This window comes from Mustela lutreola, chromosome 14 (genome assembly GCF_030435805.1).
Source record: "Mustela lutreola isolate mMusLut2 chromosome 14, mMusLut2.pri, whole genome shotgun sequence".
In the NCBI taxonomy this organism is placed as follows: Eukaryota; Metazoa; Chordata; class Mammalia; order Carnivora; family Mustelidae; genus Mustela; species Mustela lutreola.
The window spans coordinates 11,188,880-11,216,512 of record NC_081303.1 but is presented as its reverse complement, the minus strand read 5'-3'; the positions used below and the strand labels follow the sequence as shown (position 1 = coordinate 11,216,512).

The window sequence follows — 27,633 nt, the reverse complement described above, 5'->3', positions numbered from 1 at the left end:
AGCGAGGGAAAGAGAGAATGTACTGCTTATGTTGAAAGGAGTATTACTACTTCTTCTGTTTTATCGATTCTCTTACTCATGGCCCGCTTATGTTCATTGTCGGTACGCAAAGCACCCTTTCATACTCTCACGAGGGTGCTTGCTTTTCTCCAGAGGAAACAGCCTGTTCTCTTGTTTCTTACGAATGGATTGTTAAGGTTCCCATTTCAATGTTCTTTCAGTGATGGATCTTGGTTTTTGAAGTGAAAAATATATTGGAATCCATTTCTTGATTATGTGATCACGAACTAATATGAAAATATAACCGTTTCTGATTTAAAAATTATTGAAAATCCATCTAAATGTTCCAGGTCCGTAAAATCCTATGTCAGGTATAGAAAATAGGTTTAATTTAGTATTTTTGTGTGGGGTCTCTTGGTAGTCGTCACGTGACATGTTCTGTCTGTAAATCATTCCGATGGCTTGTTTGGGACCGGGGAGAAAGCACGCACCAGCTGATTCTTGCTCTCTGTGCGGGGATAAGGACAAAGGGGCAGATGCGTCCCCACTGCCGGGTGTCTGCTGTCCTGGCTTTCCCATAGTGTGTATTTTGGTTCCCTTCGATATTGATCACATTTTAATGATAAGTAAAATTTAACATTCGACGGTGATTTTTACCAGTGCTATTACATTTCATAAGTGCACATCTACTAACATATCATTCCATGAATATTTTTGAAGTATGTTTTGTGATCTACCTGTTTTCTAAGAATTCAAAGGTGATTTGTGTGATTGCTCGACATGTATTCTTGATTTGTAGTTTTATACTTCAGGGTATGTTTTTATGATTTTCTGGCAGTATCACCTTAACATTACATTCTGGTTGTCTCCAGTTTAAAACTGATTTCAAAATACAGTGTTTACTTATAATACATAAGAGAAGTGTCTCTTTTGTTTATTTCACATCCTTCTGAAAATCATAGTCTTTAGGAGTACTGTGTGTACAATACACACTGGTGCTTTTGTTGTTAGACACTCTACAGAGTAATGCCTCCTGTAAGATAAAAATATGCCTTGTGTTGACTGTATCTTCATTCGTGGTGTTAAGTCTGTGGCTTTTCTGTGACCGTTATTTTTGTTGTTAGCAACTGTTCAAGTGGTAATTACTGGTGTTACTACTATTTATGGAGAATATTTAAAAATACTTTATTGTTCAATATAACATGTGAATTACTTTTTCATTTCTCATATTTCTTTTTAAAATTTTTCATTTCATGTCTCTTACAGTGAAATTCTTTCCATGCTGTATAGGGGAAAGTTCTGTCATTATAAATACGTAGACGCAGTTTTAATCATACGCTCTCCCTTCTCCACACTTAGTTGTATTTGTTATTGTCACAAAACAAAGACATATTTGAGATTTTGGGGGGAAGTGGGCTCAGATTTGTGATTTCTGCCTTACAATGTAGATTGAAGTAACATTACCCTATGGCTCCTGTACTTCCTTGCAGAAGTTTTACTAAGATTTTATACATTGTTAGTTTTCTGCTTATACATATGTCCTTAAAAGGGATCACTTTCCTCCTCCTCTTTTCCTCCCCTCCTTCTTCTTCTTTGTCGTCATTTTTGTTGTTGTTGTTGTTAATAGAATAGTCTAGAGGCGCCTGGGTGGTTCATTCAGTTGTGTCTGCCACCGGCTCAGGTCATGATCTCAGGGTCCTAGGATCGAGCCCTGCATCGGGCTCCCTTCTTATTGGGGACTCTGCTTCTCCCTCTCCCTCTGCCACTTTCTCTCTCTGTGTCTCTCTCAAACAAATAAACAGATAAATAAAATATCAAAAAGTCGACTAGTCTAATATTGAAGTTAATCGGTGTCATGCCAGCCTCAGGGATGGCTGCTGCCATGGCAAGTGTACGCGGTGCCGGCCATGACGGACGCATTGGAAGTGGCTGGAGACCGTTAGAGGATCTTATACCAACATACGCCTCTCTCCCTGTCTTCATGGCTTAGAATTAACCAAAGAGGAGGGGACCCCACAGTGTGTCCAGCCGTACAGAGTGTGTGGCATAGTTTCAGGCTGCCCTGCCGTTCTCAGCCACATGCACTGGCTTCCAGTTTATGCTGAAGAGAGCTGGCTTTGCCTTGTCCCAATAAAGAAAATCCGGTTTTCTATTTTGCTTTTGGTCCCCTTCTTTTGTAGTCATTCTGGTTCTGCGCAGGTTTTAGACCTTCTAAGCTTATATCTTAGCTCATCTCATTGTCACTTAAGGCAGAAGGAGTTCTGAGAACTTTTTTATATTTGTTTATATCCTAATTTTTTTGAGTTGAAAGTAGAGAGATTAGTACGATGAATCTACATGTCTCTGTCACCTGGTTTCAATAATTTTTGAATTTGTTTTTTATTTGATATTTTTAATACTTAGATTTCAAACACATGTTCTTTATTTAAAATTGAGATTTCCAAACATTCCTTACAATTAATCCTTTATTATGAAGCCTCTTGGCTACCTGAGGAGTTAGTGAATTCACTTATTCAATTAAGCAGACTTTTTTTTTTTTAAGATTTTATTTATTTATTTGACAGAGATCACAAGTAGGCAGAGAGGCAGGCAGAGAAAGGAAGGGAAGCAGGCTCCCCGCTGAGCAGAGAGCCCGATGCGGGGCTCGATTCCAGGACCCTGGGATCATGACCTAAGCTGAAGGCAGAGGCTTAACCCACTGAGCCACCCAGGCGCCCCAAGCAGACCTTTTATATATATATTTTTTGTAGGCCTACCATGTGCAAAGCATCCTTGATACAGGTTATAGAAATGTGTGGCTGATTATAAATCAGAAAATTTTCCACTAAGGCAAAAACCTCAGCAAATCAAAAGTCTTACTTGGGAATATGCATATATTTGTTAAACTTGCCCTTGCCTTGAATCAAAAGGGCTCAGTGGAGAATGAGAAGGTTTTTAACCTGAGCTCCTGATTAATTCCTGCTAGGCTTTTGTCTTTTTTCTTTTTCTGCTTCATCTTTTTTTTTTTTTTTTAATGTTAACATGCAGCATGGTATTAGTTTTAGTTGTACAATTTAGTGATTCAACACTTCTATACTTCATTTGGCGCTCATCATGACACTCATCAGAACACTGTGTGTTCTCTGAAGCTGAGAGTCTTTTCTTGATTTCCCTCTTTTTTTCTCTCTCTCTTTGTATTTTTTAAAAAGATTTTATTTATTTGACAGAGAATGAGAGAGAGATCACAAGTGGGCAGAGAGGCAGGCAGAGAGAGCGGGGGAAGCAGGCTCCCCACTGAGTGGAGCACCCGACGTGGGGCTCGATCCCAGGACCCTGAGATCATGACCTGAGCTGAAGGCAGCGGCTTAACCCACTGAGCCACCCAGGCGCCCTTGTATGTTGATTGTTATGCATAATAGTTATTAATGCCTAAATTTAATGTCAGTAGACCTGGATTTGAGTTTATTTCCTATGCAAAGAATAGATAATTTATTTATTTATTTATTTTTTAAGAGATTATTGCACAGAGTTTGAGAAAAAAGAACTTAATTATTTTTTTCTGGACTTAGAACTTCCTTTTCTAAAAATGCATTTGGTGGGACGCCTGGGTAGCTCAGTTGGTTAAGCAGCTGCCTTCAGTTCAGGTCGTGATCCCAGCATCCTGGGATCGAGTCCCACATTGGGCTTCTTGCTCAGCAGGGAGCCTGCTTCTCCCTTTGCCTCTGCCTGCCACTCTGTCTGCCTGTGCTCACTCTCTCTGACAAATAAATAAAATCTTTAAAAAAAATGCATTTGGTAAACCGATGAGAGATGTGGTAAGATCAGTGTAATAAAATAGAAAATGAACTAATTGCATAAAATGTTTCAAAAACAGACATTAAATTGGAAGTTGCCTTCCTGACTACAAAATGTGTCTTTGTGTTTCTAGAGCTTTCTGAAAAGTACTTTTGAACTCTGTAATATTGTACAACTGCCACAGAATTTATTGATTGGAAATTCCACATCTGTTTGAGAAGATATTCTCTCTGTTTTCCTTTCAAACAAAATAATTATTCTGGTAGCATGTTATTTTATTCTTTAGGGCACATATGCGACCTTCAGAGCCTGCCTTTCTAAACTCTAAATTTTAATGTTATTAATTGCAGCTGTTTTTTCAGTATACACGGTGGTTGTACAGACTTGAAAATAAGTTTAGTTAAGAAGGTTTTTTTTTTTTTTTGTAAGCTGCTATTTAAAATTTATATTCATTTTGCTCCTGATCAAATTGTTTATTACTGGGATAGAATTCTTTTTTATTGGAGGAGCAGTGGAAAATGTGTTCACCCAAGAATCTTGCTAATTCATGATAGGAAAAGAAATAGTAATTTAATACTTTTGATTGAGATATGTTAGAAATAATACATAAGAAAATAGTAATGATAGTATTATATTTGAGACTGCATGCTTGGTTTGGCTGCTGTGTGATGTGAGTGTTACAAATCTGTGTGATATTCTGCCATAACCTCATAATTTCAGTAAAGCGTGTAAAATCAGCCAGAAGGAAAAATTACTAAATAACCCTTTTTTGGGGTCCTTTTTAATTCACTGAAGAGCATTGTGCCTGAGTAGAAGGTGGGAACAAACTTGTTCTTGATATATTCAGTTTTTAATTTAAAATTTTCAGTTTGTTAGCCTTCTTATTTCTAGATGTGCAGGGTGCTTTTATTACCTCACTGTTGCTGGTAGGCTAATTTGTGGGAAGAATATTACTTCTTTTGGTTTGAAAAATCAAGAGTGTGTATGTTTGCTTCTCGAGGGTTTCAAGTTCATGCAGGATCATGTTTTAGAGTCTTTTTGTTGATCAGCTCAGTTGGGTTTCCCCACTGTAAAGAAAGCAATCTTTTGAATTAATAAAGTGATGAATTATCTAATTACAAAGTTGATGGGAAATGGCACTATGATAACTTCGACTGCATTACTAAATGATCCCAGTGACTGATCAGATGTTGCCTGGGTTCCATTAAGGAAAAATATGCCATTAAATATTTACTACTAAAAGCAAGTAGACGAATCAGGATTGCTAACCTCTGATCACTGGGGTGCTTGTATCTTGCTAACCTCTGATCACTGGGGTGCTTGTATCTGTTTGCTTGGAGGTAGCTGCTAGATAGGACATCCCTCGTTTCTGCTCAGCACAGCTGTTAGAAGACTTCGTTGTGGGAATGTCGCCTCTCGTCTGGTTTTAAGGAAAGCAGGCAAACAGCCAAGATGCTTAACTGTGCGCAGATCCCAGCATTGTAATTATAAAATGCTGACGCACTTATGATTTATATGGTTTTCTCTTTATTACAATAAATTGAATCTCTGCGTTGGTTCAAGAGACCATTATTCTCAAAAACATTCTTCCAAATAAAGTGACATTTGTAGGACACTTGGGCTTTCAAAACAAAACAAGTCATTGTGTTTTTAATGTGTGTTTCATGTTCTTCGTTTTTAGCCATTCAGTTAATATTTATCTTCATTTAAGTGTAAATAACCTATGATGAGTTGGTGTATGTTTATTATAAAGACCAGATGCTAGCTAACTTCTGAAGTTGGGAAGGATAATTAGTAAATTCTTAATCAGCATTTTTATTCATACCTGTGTTGGTCAAGGTTAATTGCTTATGAAAGGCTAATGCTGTAATTAAAACTATTGATGGATAAACGTGTTTGCCAAGCCTTGTTGCCTTCTCTATTTGAGTGTACAACTTGCCGTTAATTCAGAATGAGGCTATATTTTTTAAATGACAATATGTCACTGTGAAATGGCAGAGGTTGTTTCCTTGCTGTGGCCTTCCCTTCAGTGGCAAGAACTGGAGTGCTGTGTCTGCCTACCCGAGTATGACTTTTTATTTTTTTTTTTAATTTATTTTGTTCATTTTTTTTTTTTTTTAAGATTTTACCTATTTATTTGACAGATGGAGAAAGAGAGAGAGAACGCACAAGCAGAGGGGAGTGGCAGGGGAGAGGGAGAAGCAGGCTCTCCCCTGGACAGGGATCCCTGATACAAGGCTCAATTCCAGAACCCTGAGATCATGACTTGAGCCAAAGGCAGACGCTTACCTGACCGAGTCATTCAGGCCTCCCCCTCCCTGCTGCAAGTGTGGCTTTCTTAGAGCCAGGAATTAAATTTTATTTTTAGTTGCTGCCTACCTTCATGGTATGCAGTAGGTATTTAATTGATGACTGAATAAAGGACTGCATGAAAACTGTCCATTTTTTTAAATGAAGCATATTTAAATAAATATCTCTAAAAAATAATATATTGCTACAAACATGTAAGACTAGGTGAAAAGAAGACTGCTGTTAGGTCAGAATCAGAGAGGCTGCCATTATCCTCAGTTCTTCAGGAAAGGATGAATCATCATGTTAGTTATTGCAGAGTTCAGCATACCATTCCTATAAAAGTCCGGATGGTCAATATGGTGTCATAGGCCACGAGGCTAAAGTGAAGTTTTACTGTATCGTGGCAGTTTGTAGTGTGTGCTGAGACCGCAACTTCTTAACTCTGTTGTTGGTGGCTGAGAGCCTGCCTGGGCCACATGTAAGTGAATGGGGGTGCCGTGTTCTAATAAAACTTTGTTTTTGGCCACTGAACATTGATTTTCATATACTTTAACTTATGCCTCCCCATTTTTTTTTTCCCCCTAAACATTTAAAAATGTAGTTAGGGATGCCTGGATGGCTTAGTGGGTTAAAGCCTCTGCCTTCGGCTCAGGTCATGATACCAGGGTCCTGGGATCGAGTCCCGCATCGGGCTCTCTGCTCAGCAGGGAGCCTGCTTCCTCCTCTCTCTCTTCCTGCCTCTCTGCCTACTTGTGATCTCTGTCAAATAAATAAATAAATATCTTAAAAAAAATAATTAAAAAAAATAAAAATGTAGTCAAACACTCTAAGCTTGTAGGCTGTGCAGAAACAGGTAGAAGGCCAGACTTGGGCCATGGACCATTGTTTGCCAACTCTTGAATTATTCTTTGTAAGCCAGAAGAATTTTTGCATTCAGAAGGAAACAGAATATATGCGACGAGAAAATTCTCTGAGAATTAAAAAATAAATAAATAAAAGAAAGAGAGGGGCAGCTGGGTGCTCAGTTGGTTAAGCGGCTGCCTTCAGCTCAGGTCATGATCCCAGGGTCCTGGGATCAAGTCCCACATCCAGCTCCTTGCTTAGCAGGGAGCCTGCTTCTCCCTCTGCCTCTGCCTGCCACTCTGCCTGCTTGTGCTTTCTCTCTCTCTCTCTCTCTCTCTCTCTGACAAACAAATAAATAAATAAATAATATTTTTAAAAATTTTAGTTACTTATTAGAGAGAGAGTGAGTGGGCGAGAGAGCACAAGTGGGGGGAGCAACGGCAGAGGGAGATGCAGACTCCCCACTGAGCAGGGAGCTCCGTCCCAAGACCCTGGGATTATGACCTGAGCCGAAGGCAAACCCTTAACCGACGGAGACCCCCAGATGTCCCCGAAATAAATAAATAGTTAAAAAGAGAATGTAAGACCCTGGTCTCTGTCTTATATCAGCACATCAAGAGACTGTGAAGAGATCTATCATGAGTTGCCTGGTGCTGCACTACCCTGATTTCATTTCTTTCTTCCTTTCTTTTTTCAGTTAACTTTTTTTTTTAACTCTACAGAGTAGTTTAACAACTACAATCACATATAGCTCTTATAAACAGCCCTCTGAGTCATTCAATATCATTTTTATTCCTTTTGTAGATGAGGAATGCTTAAGGTCACATTGTTTTAAAAACAAAAAAAGCCAGAGCTTTAACCTGGCTCTCTTAATTTCAGATTTGCCCCTTATTTCACATACTGCATTCTGGGTTATGTGAGTTCTGTGTTAGAGCTCTAATCACGAACTATTATAATAACGCCTTAGGAGCGAAATCCAGTGTGAGCAAAATGAGAATATTTGATAAGATTTCTACCACCAGTACTAAAGTGGTGCTATAGGCAAAGCTCTGAGTTATTTAATTAGGATTCCTGCTATTTTCATACAGGTGATACATCCTGTCTTACACACCTCTCTCCCTCATATATTTAAATCTGAGGAAGTGCCGGCAGGGTGTGTGGGAGGAGGGCGGGTTTTTCATAGCAAGTGTTTCCGAACTGATGCTGCCACAACTCTAGGTGACAATGAACGTGATTGGAACGGAATTTGCATGGAGTTAAGCTACTTTGTGAAATCTAGATTCCATAACCTTGAAGTACTGAATATTAAAACATTAATTATTCAAGAGCAGTTAGCCTGGATCTGTCTCATTTTTAAGCCATTATTAGAGGTGGGTTTTTTTTTTTTTTTTATGATTCTATAAATATTTGCATTTACAGATTAGAATATTTTATAATGTACTAGAATATATGCGCAATATAGAAGAAAATCCTCTTCGACCTTCTTGGGTACTTCTTTTTCTTTGAGGAGTATTTATGTGACCTTAAAACTTATATCTGATATTAATGGGATAGGCAAGTAATTTACAAATACCACTTTTGGACAAATACTTGTCAAATAAAAGAAAAGCGTCGGAACTGTGTTTGACTGGGCTTGGCACTTGTGGGCCCTATTTCAAGTTTCAATTAATAATTTGGGTTTGGGTGGCCTGGGTGGCATAGTCGATCAAACGTCCCAGTCTTGGTTTCGGTGAGGCAGTGATCTCAGGGCTGGGAAACTGAGCCCCATCCCCGGCTCCGGGCTCAGTGTGGGGTCCGCTTGAGACTCTCCTTTCCGTCTGCCCATCTTGCTAGCACTTATTCCTCTCTCTAAACATCAGGAAATCTTTAAAGAAAAAAATAATTTGTTTTTAGTTTCGATGTTTATAGGAAAATTTTTGTAAGGCACTCACTGTGCAGACCTGTTTACCTGGGATCAGCTGAATTAGGATCAGGATGAAAAATACCTTCACGGCACTTTCTTACCCTCTTCGGCTTTCCCTCTTCAGCTGGCAGCAGTTTATTGAAATGGCAGAGCCACGTCATCATTTGAGGAGCCCATGCAACTTGCTGGCTGGTGTCCTGGGGCCTTATTCATGCTTCACAACAACATTTTAGGTTTAGAGCAGAAGTTGATAAGGAATGTTATTTTGGTGCCTCAGAAGTTTTTTGTAATAGTTGGGGACTTTGGGTTTTCTTGTGTTCCATTTGTTCAAGATTCTGAGAACAGTATCAGCGAAAACCTCTAATGTGGAGATCTAAAGGTGTGATATTGTCTAATGTTTAGAAATATTTTACTTGGCCTCTGGCATGACCTTCCTCTGATTCTCCTACATTTCTTACCATTTTGTTTAAAAACTTATTTGCTTATTCTCTTTTTACTCACTGAATGGCAGTACTCCACGGCCCCTGCTCAACGTGGCTGCCTATGTGCTGAAAATCCCCCAAGCCTCAGTTCCAGCCTTGCTATTTCTTCTGGTGTCCAGTCTTATATTTTCTCCTTATTAATAAAAATATTCCCTTCCATGATCTGTTTTAACTTCAGATTGATCATGAACGATACTTAAACTCTATCTTGTCCTCAATAAGACAGCTGCTTATCTTTACTTTTTCTTATCTTTACTTTTTCTGTCTTTTCTCTTGGTGTGGTGGTCTCCTAAGTCATCCATGCCCAAAACCTCAGCGGGCCCTCTGGTTCTTCCCTCTTTCCTTCCTTCAGATGCCCTGCTGCTTTTGCAAGATCTCTTATCTGTGTTCTTTTCTTTTTATATTTGTTGCCACTGACCCACGTCAGGCCCTTTCTATCTTACCTAAGTGGCTCTAACTAATCTCTTTGCCTCTTAATCTCTCAGTCATCAGTGATGATTGCTATAAAGATAACTTTTTTGAACTGAAAATATTTCCTTTATATTGTGAGATTTGGATATTTGTCACTTAAAATATGTGTGTGTGTGTGTATTTTTTGGAAAGCAGATCTGATCATTTGAATCCTCTTCTTAATCCTCTGCATTTGAGAACTCTGCAAACCTCATCCCACAGTAGTCCCAGAGCTGGCTACCGGTAACTTGAGAGGTGTAACCATTTTCCTAGCACCTTGCAGAGTGACCAGGAATTTGCATGGATTCTCTCAATGTACCTTTTACTCCTTTATGTTGTTGCATTGTCAATATGTTTCTTTAAACTGCTAGATCTTAACAGTAGCATGTTGCTGTGATAGTAACAAATGAAGGTAGGCGGGACAAGTACATTCTCTGGATAGGGAATTATTTTTGACAGGCCAGGGTATGTTTTAGCCGATGTGTAAAGCTGCCCGTGTGTATGAGAACTCACAAGGAGAGGCCATGAGAGCCAGTGACAAGTCAGCAAGGCCCGGTTATGGCCTGTGTGTGTGTGTACGTGTACACATGTGTAAGCAAGCGGATGGAGGTCATTGTGTTCCTTTGGCTTCTGAGGTAGTGAGTATCTACTTGTAAGTTGTTCTAATTTGATAAAGAAGCTTTAGCTTCAAGTAACGATCATCAGCAGTAGTAGAGTGGGCTTCTGCTTTGTCAACACTGCTGGATTTGATATTAGATAATTACAGGGAGATGATCAGATTTTGGAAACCCATTTCTGGAAGATATCCATGTGTGTTGCTAATGGTTGGCAGTCAGGCTTCTAGCTTTTCTTTAGAGCACTCATGCTATAATGATAACTTTTTTGAGCTGAAAATATTTCCTCTGTATTGTGAGATTTGGTTGATCTTTGTGACATCTTACCTCTTCAAAGTCAACCAAGAGAATCTTGCAAAATCTTTTGCATTTTATGGAAGAAAGATTTTAGTTTTAAAGATAATTACCTTTTAGATTATTGGAGTAGCAGAGTATTTTCCACATGGCAAGGAATGTTTAGACTTGGATGATTTTTTTTTTTCCAGATTTTTATTTATTTGAGTGAGTGAGCACGTATGTAGTAGGAGGGGGTGGAAGAGCAGAGGAAGATGGAGAAGCAGACTCCCCACCGAGGGGGGAAGCCAGAATGGGTCTAGATCCTGGGACTCTGAGATTATGAGCCAAAGGCAGCTGCTTTGCACCAACTCAGCCACCCAGGTGCCCCTTATTTTGGCACCAAAAAGTCCTTTTGAAAACACCTTCATGTTTTCTTTCTTTTTTCTTTTTTAATTTTATTAAAAAAAATTTTTTTTAAGATTATTTGACGGAGAGAGATACAGCGAGAGAGGGGACACAAGCCAGGGGAGTGGGAGGGAGAGAAGGACAGGAAGCCAGATGTGGGGCTGGATCCCAGAAAAGGCAGACACCTAATGATTGAGTCACCCAGGCGCCCGCCTTCATGTTTTTAGTTATAGAATAATGTAGCGTCTCTGTGAGTGTGATCACCCACATGTTTCAGAGAAGTCATCAGCGTTAGTTGAGGTGGATTCAGGGTACTCGGAAGCTTTGCCATTTGTCATTTCCCCAATAGTCAAGATCCCTAATTTTGACCTCTGCATGTAGAGTTTCAGCCCCCTTCTTTCTGGCACTTTTTATTACTATTTTTTTGATTCTTCAAGATTCATGTCAAATTTCCCCTTTTCTGATAAGTCTTTCTCAACTCTCTGAGATACGTCTCGTTGTAGCCGGAATGGGAAGGAACAAGCATAAAATATAAGTGGATAAAAAAAATCAAGAGCAGGCACTTGTTGTAATTCGGTCCCTCTAGCCAGGTGCTGGTGAGTTGGCCAGCTTATCACAGAAGGGAAGAGCCAGAGGCTTCATTCAACCCCTCAGAAGCCATCGGCTGCCAAGGACGAATGGCAGCATTTCACATCCAGACGTTTTGGAGTCCTTCCTCCCAGTCTGTTCATGGCTTTCGTCTTTTTAGGTAGTTTTGTCTCCTACCATTCTGGTCCTTTTTGGAGAATCAAAAAGGTTTTTGAAAAAGGTCTGAAAAAGCTGCCAAGTGATAAATTGTAATTGTGTTTATAGCCAAATGATAAACATATGATTAAATGGTATATTGTGTGGTGTATTTTTTCCTGAAAATCTTGCTTGTAAATTTAATTTCTATAAATAAGATATTAAGTGATATGAAGTAGGAAAATTGGGGATTCACGGAGTTCTATTGTGATTCTTTTGTGAAGGAAGGTTTATTTTGGTAAGCTCTTTGCTCTGTTTTTAAAAACCTGGATTCCTGCATGTCATGTCTAGAGTTCCTAAAGCAGAGTACATTTACGATTAGTTAAATCTGCTTTTTTTTTTTTTCTCCCCCTTCTGCAGGGACCATTTGTTTCTTTGATAGACAACAAATTCTTGGGGCTTGTTTGCACTTATATTTCTAGAATGAGGTAGGCTTTGCCTTGCTAAATTGTAATTCATGGGAAGAGTGCTATGGATTTGGCTCTGAAAGCCTTTGGCTGTGAAGCTAGTCAGCAAGTGGCTTTCCCTTTTCCAAAACCTGATTAATGTTCCTGAGAGCATTTCTCTGTGAAATACCTCCTCCATAGTCCAGCTTGGTCTTTTCTGAGTGAGATTTCAAAGCCCAATAACTTCAGGTTTTGATTGACCACAGTGTACACGGAACATGAGAGGTAGCTGCCTCCGGAGACCCTCCGCTGGCTGAGGGAGGGAATAAGAGTGGTATGCACCCTTCCTGCCACATTTCTCTAGGCTGCCACTTGCATCAGTTCCACTGTATTTGATACATTGGAGCTTTTCTGTTTCCTTTCATGTTAAACTGGCCAGTTCACTATCCTGGCACTTGCCTGGAGGAATATAACAATCCAAGCACCTGTTCTTAGTTTTTATCTGCATATATTTTCCATTCATGTCATAATGTGACATCCATCGATCCAGCTACCTGCCTTTCTTTCTTTCTTTCATTTTATTTATTTGAGAGAGAGAAAGAGCAGGGGGAGGGTCAGAGGGCGAGGGAAAGGCAGACTTACCCCCAAGCAGAGAGCCTGACATGGGGCTCAACCCTGGGACCCTGGGATCATGACCTGAGCTGAAGGCAGATGCTTTACTGACTGAGCCACCCAGGCGTCCTGACATGTTTTGATAAATGCATTGTTTTGCTGGAATTTGGGCCTACTGTGGAGAGCTTGTGAGAAGAGTGTGGGCCAACATACTTGCTCACACTATATATTGGCCTACGCTCTTGGTAACACTAAATATTTTAAACAACTCAAAAATAGAAACAACTCTGATGTTCTGTTAATTATATTAATATAGAATAAATGCTTTAAAAACTCTTAAGTGTAATTAAGCTTTTAAAATTTTATGCAAATACGTAATTTTGCATTTTTCTAGGTGAATAGTAGTTAGGGGGCTTATTTTGACGTTGTGTTAGAATGTTGACATTACAGTACTTTCCGTCTTTATATTTAAGTGACAGCAGAATCCTAAGTATGAGAAAATGTGATTAATTCTCACACATTGAAGTCATTTAATCGTCCTTTGAATAACAGCTTCTTTTTATTCAGTACATTGAACATAAAATTCTAGAATGTCTTTGTGATATCATAAATTTTAAATGTAAACCATTCTTCCTTTCACGTGTCATATGGTATTGTTGTTTTGAGTTTGTTGGTTTGATGGGCGGTTTTGTGATACTGCTATTCTAGTTGGCTAGGTGGGCATTCTTCCGGGACCGAACTCTTTCGCAGCCTGTGTGTCACTGTGATATTAATATTGGCAATAAGAAGCGGGGAAAAATTGGTTTGACTTGTCACTTTAAGCTCCCTTTATTTCTAGAACATATTGAAAATGTAGAGGAATAGGATCAATACAAAGTATTAGGCTTCTTACTTGGATATTTTAGGTGAGAAAGAATCAATTTCAGTTCATCAAATTTATGTTGAGTCTATCCACAATACTCTTTGGAAAAAGGACAGGTAAGACTTCGTTTCTGTCCCATCTGGTGGGAGACATAAAAGCAACATGTGTAAATAAATATAATTATATTGAAAGTTTTTTGAAACCAAGACTGTCATCCTTCTCCTCTTGTCTTCCTTTATGCCAAGCTCAGTACATTGTAGATTCTTAGAATATTCTACAGCAGACTGTGATAACGGATGATAGTCTTGAGATGGAGGTTTTTTTTTGTTTTTTTTTTTTTTATTTTATTTTATTTTATTTTATTTTATTTTTTTTTAAAGATTTTATTTATTTATTTGACAGAGAGAAATTACAAGTAAGCAGAGAGGCAGGCAGAGAGAGGAGGAAGCAGGCTCCCTGCTGAGCAGAGAGCCCGATGCGGGACTCGATCCCAGGACCCTGAGATCATGACCTGAGCCGAAGGCAGCGGCTTAACCCACTGAGCCACCCAGGCGCCCGAGATGGAGGTTTATGTGCAGAGATCATTTGATTTGGGCCTTCAGTGATAGGTATTGTTGGTGGAAGAACCAGTGCTGACTTCCTAGAATTTAGGGAGGCCTTTGGGACCCCAGGACTAGAAATGAGACTGTTCTAACTTTGGATGCCAAAGGAGGAAGCAATCCAAGAGTTTTGCTGTTGTTCTATGCTTAACGAATGTGACCATTTTTGGTTAGGAGCAGTTGATTGAAGATTTTTCTTGAAACTTATACCTGATGCTACTCCAGTGAGTCTCAAGGCTCCCTTCTCTGCGTGAGCCCTCCTCATGCCACCTGCTTTCCTGATCCTGATGGAATCACCTCACTCAGGATTGCAGCTTTTTCAAGTGGGAAATTTGACTGAAGGCTTTTGTTAGTGGTGTTTTTTTCTTCTTATTTGCTTTCTGTTTTGGAAAATAAATGGAGAAAGATCATTTAAAAAGACATGAATAAAAAGAGTAGCCTTAGATGTTTCAGGAACCCTGATGGTCTCAGGCTTTTTGGGATCCATGAAAAAAGAGAATTTCAAAAAGGAGATGGTCAACCTGTGGAAGTTAAGAGATGTTAAGAAGGGAATAAATTCAGTGTGAATTTAGCAAAGAGATATTTACTGGTGCTATATTTTATATTTCATGTGGACCAAAAGTGTGAAGACTTTCATTGTTTTTTACTTCAGAGTAGAAGGTGAGTGATTTATTAGGCTTTTAGTATTTTTACCAAAATGGTAAGTTGTTTCTCAGAATGTATTGCTTCTAATGAAAAGCTGAGCAATTCTTTTTTACTCTTAGGATAGCCTTCCCTCCCCCATATTGGAACTGAAAATTACTTCTGTCTGAATTGATATGTTAGGTTATTGGCCTGAAAATCAGCAAGACGTTTTGAAGTGTTTCACGAGGAGCTGTAGAGTCACGGTGTTTTAGAATTTTGCAAGCTTAACAGCTTTTTTGTGTTTTGTAATGAAAGTATCCAGGATGGGAAGAAGGAAAGTCAGAATGGTCTTACCTTAAGCAAAATCATTTGCCTCATTTCATTTTTTGTAAAACATAGTTTAACAATGTTAACCTGGAAAGTGGGGCACAAATTTTATTCGGAGATTTGTTATATCTTAGTAAGTTGGAAGCGTAGGTTTGTTTTTCTGTATGTTGTGTGATCTCTTAAGTACTAAGGCACTAAATAAAGTTATTATCCATTGAAAAGCCATAGCTGTTAGTGTCTCCACCATGCCGTGGAAATTCTTACCAGGAAATGAGGTAGATGATGGAAACCAAATTGTGCTGCCTTGAACAGGGGAGGTGCTTGAATGGCCAGAAAGGTTCACCTTGGGTCCCGAGAGTATCATTTTAATTCATAAACATTAAAATAACGTAATGTTTCTGTCTCTGTTTTAGTATTTAAAAAAATATTTTAAAGGAATATAATGGCATACCCAAAGTAGAAGTTTGGCAGATACAGCCTGCAGAATGTTTTTAACTCAACTCGGAAATGTGTGTTACCCTTCCGTTTTGATCTGTGATGAAAGCAGATGCCACAGAGAGGGTTTCCCAAGTCACTGGTGGGATTACCCCATTCACCTGTCAAGCCTCTCTCTTCACATTGTGAAGGGAGCGAGGACTGGAATAACTTGATTGAATGCCGCTGCCAAGTATCAGGAGCATATTCAAGAGGAGATTGGGCAGTTAAATATTATACTCATTTATTAAGACAAGATAATAGTTGAAAAATCAGAGGACAAGCTAACTATGTGTACTTTTCACAGAAAGGGGCTTTGAGTTCTTTTATATTCGATTCTCTAATTTAAAATTCTGTGGTAATTAAGAGAAGTCAAACATCAGTGGGAATTTTCCTTCTAAATATGACTGAGGGAGCTTAGCTGTTAATTTCAAATTATCTTTTTCAGATGGTTTTATTTTCTTTATCATCCATCCCTCTTTAATATTCATTCCCTAACATCTTTATGAGGAAGTTGCCCTTATCTGCATATTATAAAATGGAAGCAATCTGACTTGACCATTAAAAATTTTCTCTAATGTAATGAAGCCGTGAAATTACTATGACCCATAATATTTTATGTGAAAAGGACGATTCGTGTTACATTGAAGATAACAAGGAAGCTCTTATGTGGAGGCATGTGCTGAAATCAGGTTTTCTAGAATTCTATTAAATTGTTGCTTAACTTTAACATTTTTCTTCAGTCAATTCTGTATCTTCTCATGAAATTTTAGAATTAAATGTGAAACAAAATCTTCAGTCAATGCTTCACTAAATGAAGTCTGTGCCCCTGAAAAACATGAGCTCTGAACTCCTTTGGATTCTGCAATTATTTTGAGAGATTTAGAGCATTGTCTCATAGAAGCTGAAGGCAGCCTCAGGAGAAGTGAAGTAATTGCAGGCAGTAGATTACAGTTTTATAAAAATCACACATTCCTTACTCCAAATAATTGTGCCAACATGTACCCCTATCTTCTGTGTCTGTGTTAGGGATTCAAGACGGAGCAGAGGTCCTGCGGGTTCTGGGCAGGACTTCTCCAAGTGATGGAGTCCCGGAATACAGTGATTTTCTGTGAAGATGAAAGTCTCCTATCTCATTGGTAGTTTTTAAAGAAACCAAGCCTCACCCCACAGAAATTGGTATCAGGGCTATTCATCTATTACTTCAGATATATATTAATTAGTTCGAAGCTTCTGGCTCATGAGCAAGGGAGATAATGACAGTAGATTAAGTTCAAGCTTACTGTTGGAGATGTCTCGGTGATCGTTCTGTAAAGAGGCATTTTCAAGGTAGAGATGACTGTGACTGTCGTGGTGAATGCTGGGGATGAAGAGAATATTCCGATTCCAGTTTCATGGGGCTCTCAGGCTTTGAGCTGTGATTTACTTGGTTTTGAGGATGGGGATAAAAAAATCTTTATGTAGCTTTTTTCTCACTGTTTTTTCCACGCTTAAATATTCAGTGGAATCTGTTTTTATATTTTCAGTTGTTTTCTCTTGATGGTCATTTTTTCTTATTCAGAGAAATATGTGTTTCCATGGCATGTTTGTATATTCTGGTGGAATTGTTTCAAATTCATTACTCTTCTGTACATTTGAACTGGGGCTTTTTTTAGTGAAATATATTTCTAACTGTGGTTACCTCCATAGAAATTTCTCAAATTTATTGTATTTTATTGCCTACTTTCTTCAGATTTTTTTTTTTATTTTATTTTTTAAAGATTTTATTTATTTATTCGACAGAGAGAGATCACAAGTAGGCAGAGAGGAAGGCAGAGAGAGAGGAGGAAGCAGGCTCCCTGCTGAGCAGAGAGCCCGATGCGGGACTCGATCCCAGGACCCTGAGATCATGACCTGAGCCGAAGGCAGCGGCTTAACCCACTGAGCCACCCAGGCGCCCAAAGAGAGCTCCAGATTTTTAACTATAGTATTTCTTTGGTACATGTCCTCTATAGGAATTCATTCAAATATATTTAAAATTATGGCTTGTTTTCTTACTTACTAGTATCATATAAAGTACAGTATCATTATTTAATAGTATGTATGTGATATGGGATTTTATTTACTAGTGAAATTATTATGTTTTATTCTGTGCTAAGTAATTGTTGATCCAGTAAACTTGAAAAAATAACTTTATGGGGTGGCTGTGTGGCTCAGTTGGTTAAGCATCTGCCTTCAGCTCAGATCATGATCCCAAAGTTCTGGGATCAAGCCCCACTTCATTGTCAGGCTCTCTGCTCAGGAGGGAGCCTGCTTCTTACTCTCCCTCTGCTGCTCCCCCCTGCGTGCGCTCTCTCTCTCTGTGTCAAATAAATAAATAAAATCTTAAACAAAAGAAAATAACTTTATGATGTAGTTTATTTTTAGGTTAGTAGACTGTCATTGCATATCCTTATTTCCAACTGGATTCTGGTCTGTAGTATATGAGCATAATAATTAGTTTTCCTCCTAGAAAATTATTTCAAAAATCACTCTCAATAAAATGCATTATAAAATATACTGTTACAAATTATCTTGCCTGGTTCCTTGCATCATTGGGAGGTATATTAAAATTCTCCAGAGAAACAGAACCAATAGAGTATATATACAGTTAGATACATAAAAGAGACTTATTTAAGAATTGGTACTTGCTGGGGCACCTGGGTGGTTCAGTTGGTTAAGCATCTGCCTTCAGCTGAAGTCATGATCTTGGGGTCCTGGGATCAAGCCCCATGTCGGGCTGTCTGCTCAGCTGGGAGCCTGCTGCTTCCTCTCCCCCTGGTTGCTGCTCCCCCTGCTTGTGCTCTCTCTGTCAAATGAACAACAACAACAACAAAAAAAAAACTTAAAAAAAAGAAAAGAAAAAGAATTGGCACATGCAATTATAGAGGGTGAGAATTCCCACATCTGCCATCTGCACGCCAGATAACCTGGAAAGCCAGTGGTGTAATTCAGGCTGAGTGTGAAGGCCTTAGGAACAGGGTACCTGATGGTATAAGTCCAAGCCCAAAGGCATGAAGATGGGAGACTTAACAGTGCAAGTCCTGGTGAGTCTGGAGGTCTGAGAACCAGGAGTTCAGATGTCAAAGGCAGGAGAAGGTGGCTATCTCAGCTCAAGCAATGAGAGCAATTTCACCCTTCTTCTGCCTTTTTATCCTATTCAAGCCCTCAGTGACCTGGATGATTAGTGAAGGCAATCTTCTTTATCTGGTCTCCTGACAGAAATGCCCATCTTTTCTGGAGATTCCTTCACAGACATACCCAGTGCTAATGTTCTACTAATCCAGTCAGGTTCACTGATAAAATCAACCATTCCAGGATGCATCATATACCTTTTCATCTTGTGTGCCAACAGATACGATATGGGCCAATTTTTGTAATCAGAATCTTATTTTAAATATATCAGCAGGTACAGTTTAGTGTGCTCTTATAAAAACAATAGCTAATATTCATTGAGGTCTTTGTGTCAGCTGTGTTCTAAGTGCTTTTATAAGTGTATTCATTTTCCATTGCTGGATAACAAATTGCTACAGACTTAGGAGCTCAAAACAGCACCCATTCATTATATGGAAGTGAGTACACCAGGGGGCAGGAATCTTGGGAGCTTTCTTAGACTTCTGCCAGTCATAATGAGTATCGACTCATTTATTCTTCAGAATGCTACAAAGTAGACACTTTATTAGTGGTATTTTACAGAGGTGGAAAATAGGAGAGCCTGGATAGCACCTTGGGCACTTGCCTTGAGAGCATGGATTCTTTCATTATTTTCGTCTACTCAACTGCTATTTCTTTGCTAGGAGCTCAGGTTCATAAATGTTCAGTCCGTCATTCCTTCTGTGCATCTGTAATTCTCTCTTCCATTCTTTTGTCATAGGAGCTTTCCTTAGGATATACATATACTTGTGTTCTTAGAAAACCTTTACATGGGTCAGATCCTCTTATATAGATTTGAGTTTAATTTCTTGCCCTTTGGAATAGATTCCCAAGTCAGGAACCAACTGCTGGATCCTGTCCCTAGATTTCTGTATTTAGACCGTATATCACTGTCAGTTCATTTTTTCATATTAACTTTTGCCAACACCTTTGAAGTCTGGATTGAGATTTTTGCTGAAAAACTGGGAGATGTGGCTGGACTGAGTCAGTTCCCAAATGGCAACAGTTTGCTGGGCTGGGTAGCAGCCACTCCTTTTAGTGAGGTGTGAGAAGTCCCATTTGTTATCTCCACTTCAGTCAGCTAACCCCAACACATTCTCTCAGACTTCATCTAAACTTAAACTTGAGCTATAGATTTTTTTTAAAAAGTCATTATAACTGAAGTGGTCTTCTGTGTCTTTTCTCTATCTTACTGCTTATATAGTCCTCTCCACCTGGGATCTTCCCTCCCTATTGAAAACCTGCCACTTTCTTCATCGATGGGTTCATCTTTAAGTGAAAGCTCTTAGCGTCTCACATGACAGAAAATCCAGTCCAATATTGAATAAAGCAAAAAAGGAGATTTGTTAGGTATGAACTGAAAAAGTTCTCCTTTTAGCAATGCTAAACGCAGGGGCTCCAGTGATGTCATTAGGATTAGTCGCCCCCCATTGCTAGCTCTCTTTCCATGAGTGGCTTCCATTCTCAAACAGGCTCTCCCATGTGCGGTGGCGACACGGTGGTCAGAAGCTCTGTTTTCATCCCCTCAGCATCAAATCCAGGATGAAAAATGATTTGTCTTTTTGGTTGCTTAAGCAAGATTCCAAAGATTAGCCTAGCCGTGATTGTATTAATAAGCGTGGCTTGGGTCAGATATGCATTTTATTAACCAATTCCTATGCACAGTGGGTTGGGGTATTTCAGTTTGCTCAGCCTGGGTCACATGCCCACCCCTGGAGTTAGCTCCAAGGGAGCAGGGAGACAGATAATGGAGAAAAGATGTTTGCTGGAGGAATATGGGAATGAGAGCCAGGTGACGGAAACAGCACGCACCTTCTTCTTCCTTGCGTACCCTATTGTGGGTGCTCTGTCCCTCTGATAAACTTCTCTATCCTGATTGTCAGCGGCACATGTAATATTCTGCTTGGTATTGTAGTCCTTTACTGATTCACTTGTTTGTCAGACATTCATTTAGTGCCACTGACACTGCAAGCACGGTGCAAGCGGATGGGAATACAAAGATAAAAAAGGCGCGTCAGTTGCCTTTGGGAATTCACAACACAGTATGTTCAGAATGCGCCCCAACAGGATCGTAAAGCATAGGAGAGTCAGAAATATTGTGTTTCCTTATAGCACGTAACATAATATTTTCTACAAAATAGGTTCCTGATAGATAGTAAAAAATTTGTGCGTGCAGCTTATTAAAACATAGTTTCATTACTTCACACTTGCTAGACAAATGAATCTCGGTTTCTGACTTTCTTGTTTACACTCACACCAGAAAACCCCTCCTGCTCTAGCTGGATTGCTCCTCACCCAGCAGGAAGTCCGCAGTCTCTTTGTCAGGCTCCCATGGAGGTTGGTAATTCTGTGTCACAGTTAACTTGTTGGTTTATTTTGGATCCTGTAGTAGAATTGGGTATTCTTGAGGGCAAAGAATTGCTTAATACATGCTTGTTGACTGGAATCTGTTGAGTGCTGGAAATGTATGCACTTTGATCATGGGAAACAGTTTCTGGTTTCTTATCCCCCCCCCATCTCTTTATACTCTTTTTGTTCGAAGGATTTTTTCTTTTTAAGATTTTATTTATTTATTTGACAGAGAGAGAGGTATCACAAATTGGCAGAGCAGCAAGCAGAGAGGGGGAAGCAGGCTCCTTGCGGAGCAGAGAGCCTGATATGGAACTCGAGTCCAAGACCCTGAGATCATGCCCTGAGCTGAAGGCAGAGGCTTAACCCACTGAGTCACCCAGGTGCCCCTGTTCAAAGGATTTTGTCTGGATTTTCCCTCAAGTGCTTATTTATGTTTATAGGAAGATTTAAGTTTTGGTCTTCATTCGGTTTTCTCTGTGTGCGTTTTGTAACTGGTATTATTTTAATACTTGTCACAAAATCAGCATTGGATTGCGAAGCAGAGAGGACTTGTATCTTTGCAAAGCTAAAACTAACCAAAGAACGGTTAGCATTATTATAGAAAGAGAATGAGCTCCACTGACAGGCTGGGTGTTTTCTGTGATCCAGTCTGAAGTTAATATCCCTTGTTTCTATTTGCAATAAAACTCAGGCTTTGATTTCCTGAAGTCTTTGTAATTGCTAATGAAAAAAAACAAGCTCGGTGTGCTTTGAGAAGGATGAGAGCCAACACTGAGTAAGGCCATATGCCAGGTACTGTGCCTTGTGTATATTATATTTTAAGTCTTCACAACAATTTTATGGGGAAAGTACTGTTACTACTGTATTGCAGGATATAAAGAGTCCTGGAAAGGTGAAGGAACCTCCCCAGGGTCATATAGCTTGTCAGGGCACCTGGGTAGCTCAGTCAGATAAGCTCCCGACTCTTGATTTTGGCTTAGGCATGATCTCGGGGTTGTGAGTTCGAGCCCTGTGTCTGGCTCCATGCTCAGTGGGGAGTCAGTTTAAGATTCTCTCCCTCTGCACTCCCCCCCCCCCACCCCGCTTACTCACACATACTCAAGGAAAAAAAAAAAACCACAGTAAAAAACCCGAATTCATACCTTGTACCCATCCTCCAAGTTAATGACATCTTAATTTTGGTAATGCATTAAACATTTGCTGGTGTAATGTCATCATTTACATTCCCAAAAAGGCAATTTTGTGTATTTTTTTTTACCTTCTGTATTAACAACAGGAGACTGTATATCGATAGCCAACACCTTTCGTATCTCTAGGTATCTTTAATCCTTTGACACAAAGAGAAGCCATTGTCTATAACATATGCGAACCTAATACATTTCATCACTTACTTTATTTTTTATTTTTTTTTTAAAGATTTTATTGTTCATTTGCAGAGAGAGATCCCAAGTAGGCAGAGAGGTAGGCAGAGAAAGAGGAGAGAGCCCGATGTGGGATTTGATCCTAGGACCTTAAGATCATGACCTGAGCTGAAGACAGAGGCTTAACCCACTGAGCCACCCAGGCACCCTTTATCACTTATTTTAAACATTTATTCAGGTGTTTTAAGAATTTTGTGTACATTATAAAATATTGAAATAATAAATAAAAATACAGATAAAAATTCAGGTTCCCCAGAAACCCAACTTCATAGAAATCACCACTGTTAATAGTTAGGTCTACATCTGTATGTTTACTTAATATATATGTTCCTGCAGACACACCACATATAATTTTATTTAATGGTTGTGTACTATTCCCTTGTAGGAACATTAGAATTTAATTAACCAGTACCCTATTAGGTTATTTCCATTTATTTGTTTTCATTGTAGAGAAAATTATTTTAAGTGGTTGTTTGTACAAGATAAATTAATAGAAATGATATTGCTGGGGCACATTCTACATTTTTATATTTGTTGCCAAATTGTGTGCTCCAGGATATATTTTATTATTTTACATTCTACCAATACTGTATAAATGTACCTTTATTTACAACCTTCCTAGCACGAGATATTATTATTCTTTTTAATCCTTGCCAATTTTGTAAGTGGTGCAAATATAATCAGTTTGTAATTTTAATTTTTTTAGTTATAAAGTTCTCATGGCTCATAAGCCATGAATTTGCATGATAAAGCCTTGAGACTTTGACTCTTTGTCCTTGTAAAATGTTTGAGGCTATGTTTCTAACCAGACCTAGATGTTTTCTCTGACTTTTCAAAGTAGAGATGTTTCTTCCTTCGTTATATGGTGGAGTATAAGACACAGGGAATCTTGTGTACTTGTGATGGTCTAGCCATTGCTACCTAATGACAGCCTTATTTTTAAAGCCATAAAGTTAAAAGGTTTTAATCTGATGGAGGTATAGCTTTTATTTTTAGAGAACTTCCAATTTGTCTCTTAATTTTTTATGAAGGAATACTCAGAACCAAATGTGGAGGCTCCTGTAGGATGTCTGAAATTATATTGCAAACACAGGAGAACCTCCTATACTGTTCACAGGTTTCTTTTTTTATATTCAGATATTTTATTTTATTTTATTTTATTTAAAGATTTTATTTATTTGACAGAGAGAGAGAGATCACAAGTAGGCAGAGAGGCAGTCAGAGAGAGAGGGGGAAGCAGGCTCCCCGCTGAGTGGAGAGCCCGATGCGGGGCTCGATCCCAGGACCCTGAGATCATGACCTGAGCCAAAGGCAGAGGCTTTAACCCACTGAGCCACCCAGGCGCCCCTATATTTTAAATTTAAAGCAGTCCATTAGGTATTAGTTGAGTTTGTAAGCTTAACTGTACTTTTTGTTACAGAAAAAGATTGTTATTGAATATTTGCATTTTTTCAATTTACTGTCTTAGTAGTGCTTCATACTACTATGCAGTTATATTTTATTACCCACCTGCTGTAGTAGCTGCTAATTATTATTTTTTATCCCAGTAAGTGCTTTCTTGCTTTTCATGAGTACATCTCTTTTTAGAAGTTCCTTCCTATTTTGCTTGGCTTTTGATAAAACTGTCTCTGAACAGGTTTAAACAGACAAAGGAAAAAGCCAATGTCATTTGTTGTTTTTCCAGAAGAGGGTGTAGCAAGAGAGGAAAAGAACAAGTATATTGTCCCATCCCTCTTCATATTAAGCATCTCTTAAAAATTAAAGATGAGGGCATATTCATCATACTGAAAAACACTCCTGCAATCATAATTCATAAATAACATTTGCAATTAAATCCAAGATGTCCTGTTTAACAGGAAGCTAACAGTAAAGCTGTCTATCTCTAAAATATGGAGAGCATTGCCCTGTGAGACAAGGATGAATGGACAGAACAGATATTCAGGACTGAAATGGAAGTCTTGAAAGGAAAAATCTTTTAATTTAATTAAAAAGCACTACTGATTCCAGACAGATTCATAGCATCCTCTGATCAATGCAATGGATCTATGGCATGTACACATCAGAACAAACATAGATGAACTTTTGACATTTGATGCACGAGAAACTACTCTCATTTTTGCCAAGAAATTTATTTATGCTGCCAGGGGAGGGTGGGGAAAGAACGGGTGGCTACTTCCCATTATATTACTCATTAATTTCAAGTTTTTGTCTTTATTTTTTTTTTAAAGATTTTATTTATTTATTTATTTGACAGAGAGAGAGAGGGAGAGACAGAGATCACAAGTAGCAGAGAGGCAGAGAGAGGGATGGGGAAGCAGGCTCCCTGCTGAGCAGAGAGCCCGATGTGGGGCTCGATCCGAGGACCCTGAGATCATGACCAGAGCCGAAGGCAGACACTTAACTGACTGAGCCACCCAGGCGCCCCAAGTTTTTGTCTTTAAAAACAAATGCTGTGGCTGTTTCTTTCTCACTAGAACGGTTATTGTGTAATCCAGAATCACTAGCCGTTATTTTTTATTATTTTTCAAGGATTCCTGAATTTGGTGTTAAGAGCTTAGGGTCATCACGTTGGTGCACTTTGTTGCTCATCCAGCCTTGGGAGGCTAGTTTCTGCCTCCATTGCTGTCCTGATGTAAGTGGTTCCATCCTAAATGTGGTTCCAGTATTCTTGTCTGTTCTGTGTTCTGGTGGAGCTCTCTAAGGCATGTTCCTTCCACATGGTGTTCCCTTCCCTTCCTGAAACTCTTCTCCCCAGATTTTCAATACCTGCTTGTCTCCTTGCTTGTTCATACTCTACTGATCTGTCAAAATCACTCTCCCCCAAGGATTAGCCTTGTTTCTCTACACATTGTTTTCCTAGGGGGTATCCTCTTTTATAGATTCACTTACGATTTTTCAACAATGAGGGACTCTTTGTCTATTTCAGTACCCCCTCTTGAAATCCCAGCCTCTTTTTCCAGCTGCTTGCCACTTATCCCCATCTCCCTATCCTCTCTGCTTAAAGCATGGATGATTATCTCCACTTCCCCTCAAGTCTGTATGCACTCACTTGTTTCCTTTACCCTTTGATGTTCTTCTCCTCCACCTGAGTTCCTCATCGTAGAGTCTTTTGATCTGAACATTTCCAACATCCCCATGATCTTTGAGAAAAATAGGCAAAAACATGTTGCCTATGGTAGCTATAGATATTGTTATTTATGTTGTTAATTTGCCTGAATTTAATACAATTTAAAATATTTGATTTTATGAAGTTTGCCGTAATCTTAACCGTAATTGAAAAAAATGGATATATTGGAGAACCTGGGTGGATCAGTGAGTTAAGCATCCAGCTCTTGATCTCAGCTTAGGTCTTGATCTCAGGGTTATGAGTTCAAGCCCCACATTGGGCTCCATGATGGGTGTGGAGCCTACTTAAGAAAAAAACAAAACCCAAAACTAAAACCAAACAAAAACAAATATATATATCGTCCGCTAATCCTTTTCAGGGCCCTTGGGGAACAACAGTTCTATAATTTTATATTGAAAGAGAAGGAAAATGTGACCTGTTACGTGGGAAATTTGATTACACATAGTTTTCAAGACTGTATTTCAGAAAATAAACTATGTTTATATGTAAATTTATTTTATTTTTATCTATATTCACTTGTAAAATTTATTGTAGCATATGACAGAAATAGAGGATTATATATAATATAAATATACATTATTAAAATAAACTTATTTATATATAAATCCGCATTTACTGTGTGAGTTAAGAGCTGGCCAGTGAAGAAAAAATTTCTCCTATTATGAATGTTGATATTTTTTTACAAAGCCAATTTATTGTTGAAGTAAGGGAGCCCAGTTTTTTTGTTTTTTTTTTTCAGATTGTCTTTGAGGACATTGAGCGTGTATATTGCTGTTCTGTAAAATCCTTGATTGTGGGGGAAAATGTTACCATTTCTAGGATAGTTGTAGAAACCAGGACTGGAAAAGCTTACGAGAAGGGAAAATCTGTGTGATTTTCTAGTTGTCACGGAGGCTGTGCTAATCGCATAGAAATTGTCCCTATCTGTACCAGGAGCCTGTGTGTTCAGACTTCAGAATCATCTAATTAATAATAGTAACTTTCTTCTTTTTTTGTTTAGAATCAATTTGTTTTGAACATGTCCCCTGCTGTTTTCTAGAGAAAAGTAGAAGGAGGTGTAGAGTTCAAAATCCAGCCCCTCACACATACACGCACACGTACGCACCAAACAAAACAGTAAAATGACATCTTTGAGCTTTCACTAGAAATTTAGTCTTTGTAATTCATACTTCCTTTGAGAATTGATTTTGTCCTCTTGTTGATGAATTCTGACTTTCTTGTTCCATGGCTGTCATCTTGGTTGTTTAACGATTTATTTTTCTTGCTCAGAGAATTGAGTTTTCGAGATCATATGGCTATACCTTGTATTGGTGTCAAGGTCAAAATCTTTTAATTTTATTGATGGAAACAGTATTGTAACCTGAGGGTCTCCTGCTGTATATTTTAATCCTGTCATATATTTTAAACCTTGCCTAAAAACGGTCATATCTTGGCTTTTGGTCCAGCAGATACTTTTATTGAATTCTTTGGCCATGTCTAGTTTACTTTTCCTTGAGAGAAATGTAACAGAATACCACCAGCATCAAGATCGCAAATAGATTGTTACCATGGCAACTGGACAGTTTTTAATATTAGAATTTTCTTGTTAAAGCAGAACTTATGACATTGGGGACCTTTCCCTGACTGAAAACTTTATGCTGCCTCTTCTGGTTGGCATTACCCTGTGTCCAGGAAGAAAACTATTGTTCTTTAGTAAGAAAACAGGCAATTTAAGCACTTTGTTTACTCTGAATTTCTCAGCTCCTGTTAGGAAGACCAAAGATTTCTCCACTCTACTCCTCTTTGATGTGATATCTTTTACAGGTGAAATATACAAGACTCACTAACTGAAGGGAATCACAGTCTTGTATCTGACA

At 38.7% G+C, this 27,633-nt stretch overlaps 1 protein-coding gene across 2 annotated transcripts in view; it reads left to right on the top strand.

Moving 5' to 3' along the window:
* The window catches only part of SMYD3 (SET and MYND domain containing 3), a 778,929-nt gene that overhangs the window by 193,743 nt on the left and 557,553 nt on the right, over positions 1-27,633 (top strand). The window lies entirely within an intron of this gene.